Source organism: Cryptomeria japonica, unplaced genomic scaffold, assembly GCF_030272615.1.
Source record: "Cryptomeria japonica unplaced genomic scaffold, Sugi_1.0 HiC_scaffold_15, whole genome shotgun sequence".
Lineage (NCBI taxonomy): Eukaryota > Viridiplantae > Streptophyta > Pinopsida > Cupressales > Cupressaceae > Cryptomeria > Cryptomeria japonica.
This window is the reverse complement of record NW_026728837.1, coordinates 642,501-657,500: the sequence shown is the minus strand read 5'-3', so window position 1 is coordinate 657,500 and position 15,000 is coordinate 642,501. Positions and strand designations below refer to the sequence as shown.

The 15,000-nt window shown below is 60.1% G+C and overlaps 1 non-coding gene across 1 annotated transcript; it reads left to right on the top strand.

Moving 5' to 3' along the window:
* The first annotated feature begins 11,179 nt into the window (after positions 1-11,179).
* Positions 11,180-11,298, top strand: LOC131860703 (5S ribosomal RNA). The gene has a single exon (XR_009359797.1). It is a non-coding gene; the product is annotated as a 5S ribosomal RNA (ribosomal RNA).
* The last annotated feature ends 3,702 nt before the right edge of the window (positions 11,299-15,000 follow it).

Here is a 15,000-nt window from a genome sequence, read left to right as displayed (position 1 = left end):
GAGGCGAGGGATGGGGCGGGAAGGCCCCAACGGCTAGACGGAAGAGGCTTCAGGGCCACCTCGGAATGGTCCAAGCATCGGACGCGCTTGGGGCGACTGCCAGTGCCAACCCCTTATCCCGCGATGCGTCCGATACACAGATGGTTCCAAGGCGGCCGAGGAGCCTCACCGCATAGCAATCGGGGGTGCGAGGCGAGGGATGGGGCGGGAAGGCCCCAACGGCTAGACGGAAGAGGCTTCAGGGCCGCCTAGGAATGGTCCAAGCATCGGACACGCTTGGGGCGACTACCAGTGACAGCCCCCTATCCCGCGATGCGTCCGATACGAAGATGGTTCCAAGGCGGCCGAGGAGCCTCACCGCATAGCAATCGGGGTGCGAGGTGGGGGATGCGGCGAGATGGCCCCAACGGCTAGACGGAAGAGGCCACAGGGCCGCGTCGGAATAGTCCAAGCATCGGACGCGCTTGGGGCGACTACCAGTGACAACCCCTTATCCCGCGATGCGTCCGATACGAAGATAGTTCCAAGGCGGCCGAGGAGCCTCACCGCATAGCAATCGGGGTGCGAGGTGGGGGATGCGGCGAGATGGCCCCAACGGCTAGACGGAAGAGGCTGCAGGGCCGCCTCGGAATAGTCCAAGCATCGGACGCGCTTGGGGCGACTACCAGTGACAACCCCTTATCCCGCGATGCGTCCGATACGAAGATAGTTCCAAGGCGGCCGAAGAGCCTCACCGCATAGCAATCGGGGTGCGAGGTGGGGGATGCGGCGAGATGGCCCCAACGGCTAGACGGAAGAGGCCACAGGGCCGCCTCGGAATAGTCCAAGCATCGGACGCGCTTGGGGCGACTACCAGTGACAACCCCTTATCCCGCGATGCGTCCGATACGAAGATAGTTCCCAGGCGGCCGAGGAGCCTCACCGCATAGCAATCGGGGTGCGAGGCGAGGGATGCAGCGAGATGGCCCCAAAGGCTAGACGGAAGAGGCTGCAGGGCTGCCTCGGAATAGTCCAAGCATCGGACGCGCTTGGGGCGACTACCACTGCCAACCCCTTATCCCGCGATGCGTCCGATACACAGATAGTTCCGAGGCGGCCGAGGAGGTGGGGGATGCGGCGAGATGGCCCCAACGGCTAGACGGAAGAGGCTGCAGGGCCGCCTCGGAATAGTCCAAGCATCGGACGCGCTTGGGGCGACTACCAGTGACAACCCCTTATCCCGCGATGCGTCCGATACACAGATAGTTCCGAGGCGGCCAAGGAGCCTCACCGCATAGCAATCGTGGTGCGAGGTGGGGGATGCGGCGAGATGGCCCCAACGGCTAGACGGAAGAGGATGCAGGGCCGCCTCGGAATGGTCCAAGCATCGGATGCGCTTGGGGCGACTACCACTGCCAACCCCTTATCCCGCGATGCGTCCGATACACAGATAGTTCCAAGGCGGCCGAGGAGCCTCACAGCATAGCAATCAGGGTGCGAGGCGAGGGATGCGGCGAGAAAGCCCCAACGGCTAGAGGGAAGAGGCTTCAGGTCCGCCTCGGAATGGTCCAAGCATCGGACGCGCTTGGGGCGACTACCAGTGACAACCCCTTATCCCGCGACGCGTCCGATACACAGATAGTTCCAAGGCGGCCGAGGAGCCTCACCGCATAGCAATCGGGGTGCGAGGCGAGGGATGCGGCGAGAAGGACCCAACGGCTACACGGAAGAGGCTTCGGGGCCGCCTCGGAATGGTCCAAGCATCGGACGCGCTTGGGGCGACTACCAGTGACAACCCCTTATCCCGCGACGCGTCCGATACACAGATAGTTCCAAGGCGGCCGAGGAGCCTCACCGCATAGCAATCGGGGTGCGAGGCGAGGGATGCGGCGAGAAGGACCCAACGGCTACACGGAAGAGGCTTCGGGGCCGCCTCGGAATGGTCCAAGCATCGGACGCGCTTGGGGCGACTACCAGTGACAACCCCTTATCCCGCGACGCGTCCGATACACAGATAGTTCCAAGGCGGCCGAGGAGCCTCACCGCATAGCAATCGGGGTGCGAGGCGAGGGATGCGGCGAGAAGGACCCAACGGCTAGACGGAAGAGGCTTCGGGTCCGCCTCGGAATGGTCCAAGCATCGGACGCGCTTGGGGTGACTACCAGTGACAACCCCTTATCCCGCGACGCGTCCGATACACAGATAGTTCCAAGGCGGCCGAGGAGCCTCACCGCATAGCAATCGGGGTGCGAGGCGAGGGATGCGGCGAGAAGGACCCAACGGCTAGACGGAAGAGGCTTCGGGTCCGCCTCGGAATGGTCCAAGCATCGGACGCGCTTGGGGCGACTACCAGTGACAACCCCTTATCCCGCGACGCGTCCGATACACAGATAGTTCCAAGGCGGCCGAGGAGCCTCACCGCATAGCAATCGGGGTGCGAGGCGAGGGATGCGGCGAGAAGGACCCAACGGCTAGACGGAAGAGGCTTCGGGTCCGCCTCGGAATGGTCCAAGCATCGGACGCGCTTGGGGCGACTACCAGTGACAACCCCTTATCCCACGACGCGTCCGATACACAGATAGTTCCAAGGCGGCCGAGGAGCCTCACCGCATAGCAATCGGGGTGCGAGGCGAGGGATGCGGCGAGAAGGACCCAACGGCTAGACGGAAGAGGCTTCGGGGCCGCCTCGGAATGGTCCAAGCATCGGACGCGCTTGGGGCGACTACCAGTGACAACCCCTTATCCCGCGACGCGTCCGATACACAGATAGTTCCGAGGCGGCCGAGGAGCCTCACCGCATAGCAATCGGGGTGCGAGGCGAAGGATGCGGCGAGAAGGACCCAACGGCTAGACGGAAGAGGCTTCGGGTCCGCCTCGGAATGGTCCAAGCATCGGACGCGCTTGGGGCGACTACCAGTGACAACCCCTTATCCCGCGACGCGTCCGATACACAGATAGTTCCAAGGCGGCCGAGGAGCCTCACCGCATAGCAATCGGGGTGCGAGGCGAGGGATGCGGCGAGAAGGACCCAACGGCTAGACGGAAGAGGCTTCAGGGCCGCCTCGGAATGGTCCAAGCATCGAACGCGCTTGGGGCGACTACCAGTGACAACCCCTTATCCCGCGACGCGTCTGATACACAGATAGTTCCGAGGCGGCCGAGGAGCCTCACCGCATAGCAATCGGGGTGCGAGGCGAGGGATGCGGCGAGAAGGACCCAACGGCTAGACGGAAGAGGCTTCAGGGCCGCCTCGGAATGGTCCAAGCATCGGACGCGCTTGGGGCGACTACCAGTGACAACCCCTTATCCCGCGACGCGTCCGATACACAGATAGTTCCGAGGCGGCCGAGGAGCCTCACCGCATAGCAATCGGGGTGCGAGGCGAGGGATGCGGCGAGAAGGACCCAACGGCTAGACGGAAGAGGCTTCAGGGCCGCCTCGGAATGGTCCAAGCATCGGATGCGCTTGGGGCGACTACCAATGACAACCCCTTATCCCGCGACGCGTCCGATACACAGATAGTTCCGAGGCGGCCGAGGAGCCTCACCGCATAGCAATCGGGGTGCGAGGCGAGGGATGCGGCGAGAAGGACCCAACGGCTAGACGGAAGAGGCTTCAAGGCCGCCTCGGAATGGTCCAAGCATCGGACGCGCTTGGGGCGACTACCAGTGACAACCCCTTATCCCGCGACGCGTCCGATACACAGATAGTTCCGAGGCGGCCGAGGAGCCTCACCGCATAGCAATCGGGGTGCGAGGCGAGGGATGCGGCGAGAAGGACCCAACGGCTAGACGGAAGAGGCTTCAGGGCCGCCTCGGAATGGTCCAAGCATCGGACGCGCTTGGGGCGACTACCGTTGCCAACCCCTTATCCCGCGATGCGTCTGATACACAGATAGTTCCGAGGCGGCCGAGGAGCCTCACCGCATAGCAATCGGGTTGCGAGGCAGATTATTTGGAAGGGAACCCCCTGGGATGCGGCTCAAGCAGTGCCCAAAGGGACTGGAATGCGGAATCACATCGAGAGACCCAAATGCTATACGAGGGCTCAAATCGAATTATCGATTTGGCCACGACATGGACGCATCGGAACGACTACCTTTGCCGAACCACTCGCAATTGCATCCATACCGAAACCAATAGACATTTCCGTTAGAGCCCTCGCATAGCATTCGGGAATCTCGCATGCCCCTCTAAATCGACCAATGCTGGCGCTCAATGAAAATCCGAGCGCTACCACCGTTCGAGCGCCAGCATTGGTCGAGTTAGAGGGGCACGGGGGAGAATGCTCCAGTCAACACCTCCCCTATATAAGTTATTTGTCCGATTCTCGCACAACCGTAGTCTGCCTCGTCGAATCAAACAACGGTCCCAGATTCCGACTTCCGTTCCGTAGAGACCCAAAAGCTAGATGGAGGCTCGCAAGAAAGAGAGTCGGCGCATAGCAATCGGGTTTCTCGAACGTTTAGGGACCGAGCTCACTTGCGGATAGGGCAAAATCCGCCAAGCAACCCAAAAGCTAGACGGGGGCTCGAATCGAATCGCCTAGGCGGCCACAACAACGACGTGTTGGATCGACTACCAGTGCCAAACCATTCAGCAAGACTAGTCTGTGTCGAGGCCGGATAGAGATTCTCAGAGAGCGCCCGCATAGCATTTAGGAGACCTGCCGCGTCCCTCACACTCGACAAATGGTGGTGCACGTTTATAAATCCGAGCGATCCCAACCCTTTCAAGCACCAACATCGGTCGAGATAGAGGGGCACGGAGGGGGCTGCGTGAGACAACACAGTCCCCTATATAAGTTATTTGTCCGATTCTCACACATCCGAAGAATGGTCATCAAATCGGACAACAGCCCAAACTTCCGACTTCCGTCCCAGAAAGCCCAAGAGCTATCTAAAACGTTCATGGCCGGAACTCGATCGCGGCTATACCAGTCCGCCAAGCAACCCAAAAGCTAGACTGGAGCTCTAGTCGAATCACCTCTGTGGCCATTGCAAGGACGTGTTGGAGCGACTACCATTGCCGAACCATTCCGCAGGTCGAGTCCATACCAAGGCCGCATAGAGATTCACGATGAGCTCCTGCATAGCAATCAGGAGACTTGCCGTGTCCATCACAATCGATAAATCCTGGTGCAAGATTTTTGCATCCGAGCGCTCCAACCAGTCGAGCACCAGCATCAATCGACATAAACGGGCACGGGGGGAGGATGCTCGAGAACACTACCTCCCCTATATAAGTTATTTGTCCGATTCTCAAGCAGCCGAAGTCTGGTCATCGAATCGGGTCAAAGACCACAACTTCCGACTTTACCCATAATGCAAGTCATCGAATCGAACATCGGCCCCCGAGTCGGACTCCATGCGTATGTCAGGTCATCGGACCCAAATTCCGCCTTCCTGCGCATGGCGGGCCATCAATATCAACTCGGTCATCGGACCCAAACTCCGCCTTTTTGCGTATGGCACGCCTTCAAATCGGTCATCGGACCCAAATTCCGCCTTCCTGTGCATGGCGGGCCATCAACATCAACTCGGTCATCGGACCCAAATTCCGCCTTTCTGCGCATGGCACGCCATCAACTCGGTCATCGGACCCAAATTCCGCCTTCCTGCGCATGGCAGGTCATCGGACACAAATTCAGACCTCGCCAATATGCCTACGTATCGAATCGGTCATCGGACCCAACTTCCGACTTCATCCATACTGTAGGGTCTTTGAGGTTGGCGCGGTGCGCTCAACCCAGGGAGTCGACCCATCGAAGCATACACCTCCCCTATATAAGCTATTTGTCCGATTCCCACACCTGTGTAGTTTGCACCTCTGACCAGGACATCGACCCCAACTTCCGAACTCGACTGCAACGACGGCACCAGCGCCTTGGTGCGCACCTTGCGACGCACAGTCCCAACATTCGCCTTCCTGCACATGGCAGGTCATCGGACCCAAATTCCGACCTCGCGAGTATGCCTACATATCGAATCGGTCATCGGACCCAACTTCCGACTTCATCCATACCGTAGGGTCTTTGAGGTTGGCGCGGTGCGCTCAACCCGGGGAGTCGACCCAACGAAGCATACACCTCCCCTATATAAGCTATTTGTCCGATTCCCACACCTGTGTAGTTTGCACCTCCGATCAAGACATCGACCCCAACTTCCGAACTCGCCTCCAACGACCGAACCAGCGCCTTGGTGCGCACCTTGCAACGCACAGTGCCAACATTCGCCTTCCTGCACGTGGCAGGTCATCGGACCCAAATTCCGACCTCGCGAGTATGCCTACATATCGAATCGGTCATCGGACCCAACTTCCGACTTCATCCATACCGTAGGGTCTTTGAGGTTGGCGCGGTGCGCTCAACCCGGGGAGTCGACCCAACGAAGCATACACCTCCCCTATATAAGCTATTTGTCCGATTCCCACACCTGTGTAGCTTGCACCTCCGATCAGGACATCGACCCCAACTTCCGAACTCGACTAAAAAGACCGCACCAGCGCCTTGGTGTGCACCTTGCAACGCACAGTGCCAACATTCGCCTTCCTGCACATGGCAGGTCATCGGACCCAAATTCCGACCTCATGAGCATACCTACTAATCGAATCGGTCATCGGACCCAACTTCCGACTTCATCCATACCGTAGGGTCTTTGAGGTTGGTGCGGTGCGCTCAACCTGGGGAGTCGACCCATCGAAGCATACACCTCCCCTATATAAGCTATTTGTCCGATTCCGACACCTGTGTAGTTTGCACCTCCGCTCAGGACATCGACCCCAACTTCCGAACTCGCCTGCAACGACCGAACCAGCGCCTTGGTGCGCACCAAAAGTGCGCACTTTTGGAGGGCACTTTTGTGCGCTCCAAAGGTGCGCACTTTTGGAGGGCACTTTTCTGCGCTCCAAAGGTGCGCACTTTTGGAGGGCACTTTTTGGAGGGCACTTTTCTGCGCTCCAAAGGTGCGCACTTTTGGAGGGCACTTTTTGGAGGGCACTTTTCTGCGCTCCAAAGGTGCGCACTTTTGGAGGGCACTTTTTGGAGGGCACTTTTCTGCGCTCCAAAGGTGCGCACTTTTGGAGGGCACTTTTTGGAGGGCACTTTTCTGCGCTCCAAAGGTGCGCACTTTTGGAGGGCACTTTTTGGAGGGCACTTTTCTGCGCTCCAAAGGTGCGCACTTTTGGAGGGCACTTTTTGGAGGGCACTTTTCTGCGCTCCAAAGGTGCGCACTTTTGGAGGGCACTTTTTGGAGGGCACTTTTCTGCGCTCCAAAGGTGCGCACTTTTGGAGGGCACTTTTTGGAGGGCACTTTTCTGCACTCCAAAGGTGCGCACTTTTGGAGGGCACTTTTTGGAGGGCACTTTTGTGCGCTCCAAAGGTGCGCACTTTTGGAGGGCACTTTTGTGCACTCCAAAGGTGCGCACTTTTGGAGGGCACTTTTGTGCACTCCAAAGGTGCGCACTTTTGGAGGGCACTTTTCCTGCGCTCCAAAGGTGCACACCTAGGTGAGCACCTTCGACCACACCTTGTAGCACACCAAACTCTGACTTTCGACTTCATCCGCAATGCAGGGTCTTTGAGGTTGGCGCAATGCGCACAACCAGGGGAGTCGACCCATCAAACCCAACACCTCCCCTATATAAGCTATTTGTCTGATTCTCATACATGCGTAGCCTGCAGGAGCAATTAGGACATCGACCCCAACTTTCGGCTTCTAAACGAAAACAAGGTCTTTGAGGTTGGTGTAATGCGAACAACTAGGGGAGTCAACCCATCAAACCCAACACCTCCCCTATATAAGCTATTTGTCTGATTCTCATACATGTGTAGTCTACAGGAGCAATTAGGACATCGACCCCAACTTTTGACTTCTTAACGAAAACAAGGTCTTTGAGGTTGACGTAATGCGCACAACCAGGGGAGTCGACCCATCAAACCCAACACCTCCCCTATATAAGCTATTTGTCCGATTCTCATACATGTGTAGCCTGCAGGAGCCATTAGGACATTGACCCCAACTTTTGACTTCTTAACGAAAACAAGGTCTTTGAGGTTGGCGTAATGCGCACAACCAAGGGAGTTGACCCATCAAACCCAACACCTCCCCTATATAAGCTATTTGTCTGATTCTCATACATGTGTAGCCTGCAACAACGATTAGGACATCCACCCCAACTTCTGAATTCGTCTGCGTTGACCGCACCAAAGGTGCACGCCTTGGTGCTCACCAAAATCCGACTTCCGACTTCTTCTGCTATGCGGGGTCTTTGAGGTTGGCGCAGTGCGCACAACCAGGGGAGTCAACCCATCGAATGCAACACCTCCCCTATATAAGCTATTTGTCTGATTCTCATACATGCGTAGACTGCAGCAATGATTAGGACATCCACCCCAACTTTTGACTTCTTAAACAAGACAGGGTCTTTGAAGTTGGTGCAGTGCACACAACCAGGGGAGTCGACCCATCAAACGCAACACCTCCCCTATATAAAGCTATTTGTCCGATTCTCATACGTGTAGTCTGCAGCAGCGATTAGGACATCGACCCCAACTTCCGAATTCGTTTGCATTGACCGCACCAAAGGTGCACGCCTTGGTGTGCACCCTGGAGTGCACTTTGGTGCTCACCTCGGTGCACACTTTGGTGTGCACCTCGGTGTGCACCAAAGGTGCGCACCTTGGAGCGCACCAAAGGTGTACACTTTGGAGCGCACCACATAGGGTCTTTGAGAGGTTGGCGCAGTGCGCACACCAAGGTGGGTGTTGAGGTGCGTGCCGAGGTGGGTGGGTGCTAGGGTGCGCTCCATGGTGGGTGCCAGGGTGGGTGCGTGCTAGGGTGGATTCCAAAGAGGGTCATAGGGTGGGTGCCAAGGTGGGTTGGTGATATAGTGGGTTCAAAGGTGGGTACTAGGGTGGGTTCCAAGGTGGGTCACAAGTTGGGTGCCAGGATGCGTGGGTGTTAGGTTGGGTGCCAAGGTGGGCTCCTGCGTGGGTGGGTGCTAGGGTGGGTTTCAAGGTGGACGCGAGGGCGGGTGCCAAGGTGGGTAACAAGTTGGGTGTTAGGATGGGTGAGTGCTAGAGTGGGTGCCAAGGTGGGTGGGTGCTAAGGTGGATGCCAAGGTGGTTCACAGGGTGGGTGGGTTCTAGGGTGAGTTCCAAGGTGGGTCACAGGTTCAGTGCTAGGGTGGGTGTCAAGGCGGGTGTCGAGGTGCCTGGGTGCTAGGGTGTGGATGCCAATGTGGGTCATAGGGTGGGTACTAGGGTGGGCTGCAATGTGGGTGCCAAGGTGGGTAACATGCTCGGTGGGTTCTAAATTGGGTGCCAGGGTGGGTGTGCACCCACCTTGCCCGAGGTGGGTGCCAAGGTGCCAGTGTGGGTGGGTGCTAAGGTGGATGCCAAGGTGGGTGAGAAGGTGGGTGATAGGTTGAGTGGTAGGATGGGTGGGTGCCAAGATGGGTCACAGGGTGGGTGCAAGGGTGGGTAGGTGCTAGGGTTGGTGTCAGGGTGGGTGGGTGCTAGGTTGGGTTCCAAGGTGGGTGCGAGGGTGAGTGTCAAGGTGGGTCACAGGTTAGGTGCTAGGATGGGTGAGTGCTAGGGTGCAAAGGTGCCAGGGTGGGTGCTAGGATGGGTCGATGCTAGGGTGAGTGGCAAGGTGGGTCCACAAGTGTCAAGGTGGGTGCCGAGGTGGGTGCCAAGTCGGCGACTGCTATGGTGGATGCCAAGGTGGGTCACGGGGTGGGTGCCAAGTTGCTAGGTTGGGTTCCAAGGTGGGTGCCAACGTGGGTGCTAGGGTGCGTGGGTTAAAGGGTGTGTCACAACGTGGGTGCCAGGATGGGTGCGCACCCACACTGGCCAAGACGGGTGCGGGTGCAAGGTTGGGTTCCAAGCCCGGTCACAGGCTGGGTGCTAGGATGGGTGGGTGCCAAGGTGGGCACCAGGGTGGGTGCACCCACCCTGGCCAAGGTGGGTCACGGGGTGGGTCCTAGGGTGGGTAACGGGGTGGGTACTAAGGTGCGTGCCAAGGTGGGTCATAGGGTGGGTGCCAAGGTGGGCACCAGGGTGGGTGTGCACCAACCCTAGCCAGGGTAGGTCACGGGGTGGTTGTCGGGGTGGGCGTCAAGGAGCCAAGGTGGGTGGCAAGTAGCCAAGTTGCGTGCCAAGGTGGGTGTCGGGGTGGGTGCCAAGGATCCAAGGTGGGTGCCAAGGAACCAAGGTGGGTGTCTGGGTGGGTGCCGAGGTGGGAGCCAGGGTGGGTCCCAAGGTGAGTGCAAAGGTGGGTGCCAGGGTCAAGGTGAGTGCCAATGTGGGTTCCAAGGTGCCAGGGTCAGGGTGAGTGCCAATGTGGGTTCAAAGGTGCTAAGTTGGGTGCGAGGTTGGGTGCGAGGGTGGGTGGGTGCCAAGGTGTGCTAGGTGGAAGCCCGGGTGGGTCGGCATCCCATGGGTGTCGAGTTGGGTGCCTGATGGGTGCTTCTTGTCAAGTTTTAGTCGTCGGGACTCATTTCGAGCCTTAGAGGTCGTTTCTTGTCCGGTTGCCCTGTCTTCGACCTGGGAACCCAATTTTGGTCCTCGGGTCCCATTTTTTTTTGTCTCGCATCCCACTTTTGGCCTGTGGCCTTTTCGGGGTCGATTCTCGTTTTGGGCATCAGAGCATGTTTCTTCTCCTAAAACCCAATATTTGTTTATTAAGTCTCGGAACACATTTTTGTTCTCGTGGACCCATCATGGGTCTTGGAACGCATTTGTGGTCCTTGGGTCCCATTTTGCATCCCGAAACTTGTGTTTTGGTGCTTGATCCCTATTTTGGGTGCCCACCTTGCACCAAGTGCGCACCCGGGGCAAACCGAGCGCCTTGGTGCACCGGGGCAAGATCGAGCGTGCACCCGAGGCGCCCCGAACATGCACCAAGGTGCACTCGGCCCACATGTGAGCGCAGGTCGTTGCGCCCGAGGTGGTGTGTGGGCACCGCGTTGCAGACGGGACACTGCACGCACACGACGCCCCCTCCAGGTGCACGCACGTAGGCCGGGCCGGGTGCACACCCGACGCCCTAGCAAGGTGCGCGCACCCGGGCAGGGCTCACACTTGGCGAACGGGGCGCACTTCGCGAGGGAGGGTGTGCACCTCGACGGGGGTGGGTGGCCGGGGTGGATTCGCACGTGGGTCGCGGTTTGCTAAGTACACACTGCGACAAGCTCATAACGGGTGCGATCATACCAGCGTTAGTGCACCGGATCCCATCAGAACTCCGCAGTTAAGCGCGCTTGGGCCGGAGTAGTACTGGGATGGGTGACCTCCCGGGAAGTCCCGGTGTTGCACCCTTTTTTAGTTTTTCGCCGGGCGTCGCAATGCTATTTGAATAAACCTTTTGCCCGTTTGCGTTCTCGTCGGGGCCGGGCCGGGCCGGGGTGCGCTGCCCGCACTACCGCGCGCGCGGGGGCGACACCGAGCGCACACCCGAGGCGCCCCGAGCACACAGGCCACGGTGCAACCCGGGCGTTGTGCGCGCACCCCGGTGCGCCCGAGGTGCTGCGCGCGCACCCAGGTGAAATCGGTGTGCACCTCGGCCAGTGCGCGCTCGGTCGAGTCGCGCACGTTGGCCAAGGTGCACGGTGATGTTTCTTACTCTAAGGTTCCGCACCAGACGCCCGGGACAGGTGAGCGAAGCTGGGCGGGGCCGGGTGCGCGGCCGGGGCAGGTGCACGCAGCTGGAGAGAGCTTTGGAGCACACTTCGGAGCGCACCAATGATGCGCTCCATTCAAAAGTTTCCTGAAAAGGCAAAAAAAGTTGAGATTATAGAATTTCCCACTTGAGAGATTGTAAAAAAAAAAAATTTAAAATGAAGGAAACGCGGGTGCCAAGGTGTGCGCGCCCGGGTGCGCAGCCCAGCCAAGGTGTGCGCACCAAGGCGCCCACCCTGGCGAAGGTGCACGCAAGGTGCGCACCCGAGGCAAACCGGACAATTAACCCAACTTTCGACTTCGCGCGCACCTGCGCACCTTGGAGCGCACTTCGGAGCGCTCCTTGGTGCGCACCAATCTTGGGCACCTCGGAGTGCACCATGGCGCCCACCAAGGTGCGCACCCGGGGCAAACCGAGCTCCGACTTCGTGCGCACCTTGGAGCGCACGAAAGGTGCGCACCATGGCGCCCACCAAGGTGCGCAGCCCAGCCAAGGCGTGCGCATCAAGGTGCGCACCCTGGCGAAGGTGCGCACCCGGGGCAAACCGAGCTCCGACTTCGTGCGCACCTTGGAGCGCACAAAAGGTGCGCAACCCAGCCAAGGTGTGCGCACCCCGGTCAAACCGAGCTCCGAATCGTGCGCACCAGAGGTGCACGCCATCGTGCGCACCTTGGAGCACACTTCGGAGCCCTCCTTGGTGCGCGCCGATGTTGCGCACCTCGGAGCGCACCCGGGGAAAACAATGCAATTAACCCGACTTTCGACTTCGTGGGCACCTCGGAGCGCTCTCGGGTTCGCACCTCGGAGCACACCGAGGTGCGCACCTTTGATGCGCTGCCTTCACCAATTTCCAGAAAAGGCAAGAAAACATTGAGAAGGTGTGCGCACCGAGGTGCCCACCCTGGCGAAGGTGCACGCGAGGTGCGCACCCGGGGCAAACCGGGCTCCGACTTCGTGCACGCCGCACCTTGGAGCACACTTCGGAGCGCTCCTTGGTGCGCACCAGGGCGCGCAACCCAGCCGAGGTGCCCACCCCGGCGAAGGTGCACGCGAGGTGCGCACCCGGGGCAAACCGGGCTCCGACTTCGTGCACGCCATGGTGCCCACCGCGGCGAAGGTGCACGCGAGGTGCGCACCCGGGGCAAACCGGGCTCCGACTTCGTGCACGCCGCACCTTGGAGCACACTTCGGAGCGCTCCTTGGTGCGCACCATGGTGCCCACCAGGGCGCGCAACCCCGCCGAAGGTGCACGCGAGGTGCGCACCCGGGGCAAACCGGGCTCCGACTTCGTGCACGCCGCACCTTGGAGCACACTTCGGAGCGCTCCTTGGTGCGCACCATGGTGCCCACCAGGGCGCGCAACCCCGCCGAAGGTGCACGCGAGGTGCGCACCCGGGGCAAACCGGGCTCCGACTTCGTGCACGCCATGGTGCGCACCGCGGCGAAGGTGCGCACCCGGGGCAAACCGGGCTCCGACTTCGTGCACGCCGCACCTTGGAGCACACTTCGGAGCGCTCCTTGGTGCGCACCAGGGCGCGCAACCCAGCCGAGGTGCCCACCCCGGCGAAGGTGCACGCGAGGTGCGTACCCGGGGCAAACCGGGCTCCGACTTCGTGCACGCCGCACCTTGGAGCACACTTCGGAGCGCTCCTTGGTGCGCACCATGGTGCCCACCAGGCCGCGCAACCCAGCCAAGGTGTGCGCACCAAGGTGCACGCGAGGTGCGCACCCGGGGCAAACCGGGGTCCGACTTCGTGCACGCCGCACCTTGGAGCACACATCGGGGCGCTCCCGGGTTCGCACCGGCGTTGCGCACCGTGGTGGGCACCTCGGAGCACACCAAGGTGGGCAGCGAGGTGCGCACCTTTGATGCGATGCCTTCACTAATTTCCATAAAAGGCAAAAAAAAAACGAGATTTTAAAATTTCCGTTTTGAAAGATAGTGAGAAAAAGGGAATGCTGGTGCCATCTTGAGCCCGCCCTGGTGCGCAGCCCAGCCAAGGTGTGCGCACCAAGGTGCCCACCCTGGCGAAGGTGCGCGCCCGGGCAATTAACCCAACTTCCAACTTCGCGCGCGCCAGGGTGGGAGCGCACCCAACAACCGGGCCTGGGAAGAGCCAATGCGAGAAACCCCACCAAACGCTCTGACAAAAAAAGAGGGGGCGCTCCAGTAACCCCGCTTCGGAGCGCACCCTGGGCAAACCCAGCCAAGGTGCCCACCCCGGCCAAGGTGCAGGCGAGGTGCGCACCCGGGGCAAACCGGGCTCCGACAACGTGCACGCCGCACCTTGGAGCACACTTCGTAGCGCTCCCGGGTGCGCACCTCAGAGCACACCAAGGTGGGCAGCGAGGTGCGCACCTTTGATGCGCTGCCTTCACTAATTTCCAGAAAAGGCAAAAAAAAAAGGAGATTTTAAAATTTCCGTTTTGAAAGATAGTGAAAAAAACGGAACGCGCGTGCCATCTTGAGCCCGCCCTGGTGCGCAGCCCAGGTAAGGTGCCCACCCTGGCAAAGGTGCGCACCCGGGCAATTAACCCTACTTCCGACTTCGTGCGCGCCAGGGTGGCAACCGGGCCTCGGAAGAGCCAATGCGAGAAACCCCACCAAACGCTCCGACAAAAAAAGAGGCGGCGCTCCAATAACCCCGCTTCGGAGCGCAGCCGGGGCAAACCCAGCCAAGGTGCCCACCCCGACGAAGGTGCACGCGAGGTGCGCACCCGGGGCAAACCGGGCTCCGACAACGTGCACGCAGCACCTTGGAGCACACTTCGAAGCACTCCCGGGTGCCCACCGGCGTTGCGCACCGTGGTGGGCAGCGAGGTGCGCACCTTTGATGCGCTGCCTTCACTAATTTCCAGAAAAAGGCAAAAAAAAATGAGATTTTAAAATTTCCGTTTTGAAAGATAGTGAAAAAAAAGGAACGCGGGTGCCATCTTGAGCCCGCCCTGGTGCGCAGCCCAGGCAAGGCATGCGCACCAAGGTGCCCACCCGAGGTGCACACCCGGGGCAAACCGGGCTCCGACTTCGTGCAGGCCGCACCTTGGAGCACACTTCGGAGCGCTCCTTGGTGCGCACCATGGTGCCCACCAGGGCGCGCAACCCAGCCAAGGTCTGCACACCAAGGTGCCCACCCCGGCGAAGGTGCACGCGAGGTGCGCACCCGGGGCAAACCGGGCTCCGACTTCGTGCACGCCATGGTGCCCACCGCGGCGAAGGTGCACGCGAGGTGCGCACCCGGGGCAAACCGGGCTCCGACTTCGTGCACGCCGCACCTTGGAGCACACTTCGGAGCGCTCCTTGGTGCGCACCATGGTGCCCACCAGGGCGCGCAACCCAGCCA